Raw genomic sequence first — 2,797 nt, 5'->3', positions numbered from 1 at the left:
ATTTTAAAAGGGTTAGGGTGGATCTGAGTTTCCGCAAACATTTTAAAAGGGATAGGGTTTAGGGTGTTTCCGCAAACAAACAAGCTGAAAAGATCGAGAGAAAAAATAGAACAAAGCCGAAGTCGCTGATCGCAGTTTCTGCAGCTTCCGCAAACATTTTTAAATTTCCGGTAATGATCCTAAGGGTTTGCCGAAGTCGCTGATTGCAGTTTCCGCAAAACAGTTTAAAAGGGTTAGGGTAAGGATTGATCGGAGTTTCTGCAAACATTTTAAAAGGGTTTGGGTTGATCGGAGTTTCCGCAAACATTTTAAAATTTCTGGTAATGATCCTAATAGTTTTTGTTTGTTTGCGGAAACTGCGATCAGCGACTTCGGCTTTTTTTAACTTTTTCTCTCGATCTTTTCAAGGTACGAACTGACGGTACGAATTGTTCATGGTATGAATTGGGTTGCATCCGTAAAATAATACTGAATATGCTTAGCATGGTCTAAAATCAATATAATATAATTTGACAACACTATGCGAGCTAGCTCAAAACCGTAACTCATGGAAACAGATAATCCAAGGCTGTTAATGCGCAATCTGCTTCAAGCAAAGATGACGATTGAAATATAATTTTGCAACAAAACCTATGAAGCAGAAATACAATTTACTAACACATCTTTATTACCGGTACAGTACTTTAATTGGAGGCCTTATTACCTGTGGTCCAAGGGTAATTTTTCTTAAAAATTTTAATGAAATGTCATTTTGCTCTTGATCTTCTGACCTACCATATGTAGCCTAGGCTATGGCCTACCTAATTGATGATTAGTCATTTTAAGGTTTTTTTTTTTCAATTGCCATTGACTGTAAAAAACACTTAAATTTTTTACTATTGGTAGCATATAAGTACTTTATAGGAAAGCACAATTTATTGTAAGCATACTTTCTGGATTTCTTGTTTTGTACAAATCTATTCACCTATTTTCTTATTTCTTTTTCACCACCAAGCACGTCAGCTGAAATAGTCAAATTACAGTATATGCTGATAAACTTGGGCCAATATACAACAAGAAAGCTTTGTCATTCAACATTTAACTTCCTTGCTGTACGCTTACATTTCTTTACAACACAAACGTCCTTGTAAATGCATCTAAACAGGTCTATATTTCCTGGTGCAAGATTGAAATGCCATTCAACAGTTGTTTGTCTTGTTGCCAATTGCCTGAAACAGGGTTGCCAGACTGAAATTTGAAAAAAGGCCAAACTTACAAAAAAAAAAGGCCAACTTGAAGCCAAATAGATAGAAAAAAGGCCAAAAATAAGCCAAACTCAAACAAGATAAAATAAGCATTGTAAATCGTGACTCAATGTGCCAAAATACGAGTTTGGATTTGTTCTTGTTCAATATCAGCATTTAGAAGCAGAAATGCCAGACTATTAAAAGGTCTTAAACTCTTAAAGCCAAAATAATAGCTTGGTTTTTGGTTTTGAATCTTTATCCTCGGACTGACAAAGGTTTGATAGGTTATTCATGGTAGTTTCGCATATTCTACTTGTAGAGGCTTTTGACGCGGGCCGGTTACCGAGATCAACAAAGTTAAATTTCCAATTCTTGAAGTCTTTTTGCCAGGGAATTATTCCATCCGTTAGGTGCCGCTGAATGGAGAGCAGTTCTTAACGTGCGTTGCTCAAGCGCACACCCCGAGAGTCGAATCATGATCATCGCCGCTTGATCTTGAAGCTTCTTCGTTCACGAAGTCACGCGCTAACCAACTGAGATATCGGGGCGGACTAAGAAAAAGCCAAACAAGGAAAATATTAGATAAAAAAGGCCAAATGGATATTTACCTGTTTCTATCAAAATACTGTCTATAATATTCATATTTCTTGATATTTTATGACTTGTAGCAGATTTTAATAAATTGTACCAAAATATTTCTGAAAGTAGCCCGAAAAATAGCAAGTATAAAAGATCTGTAGCGGATGAGTTTAAATCCGCTACAGTGGTGAGATCTAGCATCACTGGCTGGCTTAGAGGTGAGCTCAGTTTGACTCGGCGCCAGCGTCACATTACGAGTATTAAACAAATAGCCTATAGAACATGTCTTGAACAATGGTGAGGATGGTTTTCATCTGGTAAGGTTACGATATATGAGAAATATTGATTATTATGCATTTTGAAGAATAAATTTAAAAAAGGCCAAATTTAAGGCCAAATCTAGAAAAAGGCCAAATGTATAATTTCTAAGGCCAACAGACTTTAAAAAAGGCCAAATTCGAGAAATTTGGCCTTAAAAAGGCCAATCTGGCAACCTTGGCCTGAAATTAGTTGCTTGGCAAGAAAACTACAGAGTTGCCAGATCAAAACATTCATGTTGCCTTATGTTTCAAAAACCTTGTAGTTTTGTTTTGCATGAATGCTCGATTAAAAAAAACGAATTGATTAGAATGAGTTCAGAACCGGTATCGGATAGGAATGAAATTAAATATCCAGGAATTCCGTATCGTTATGCATATCTGCCTACTTACAAAATACTTACCAAATTAAAGCCAGATTTATGCATAAATTGCATAATTAAATGTTAAAACTTTGAAGAAAAAATGCGAAAGTGCATAAAGATTCAGAATATGAAGTATGTATTACATACAAAAGTATTATTTCTGTTTTTTTCCAGTCTCCGTTTATTCTTTGACAACAAGATAAGCAAAAAGTAGTTTTCCCACTTGAATCATTGTAATTTTTTTCATGTACGGTTATTTAAAAGACAAATCGCTCAGCAACCGCTACATTTAGGTTTTTCTAAGGAAACT

This window comes from Aplidium turbinatum, chromosome 6 (assembly GCF_918807975.1).
Source record: "Aplidium turbinatum chromosome 6, kaAplTurb1.1, whole genome shotgun sequence".
Taxonomy (NCBI): Eukaryota; Metazoa; Chordata; class Ascidiacea; order Aplousobranchia; family Polyclinidae; genus Aplidium; species Aplidium turbinatum.
The sequence above is the reverse complement of the archived record's forward strand: the minus strand, read 5'-3'. Positions refer to the sequence as shown.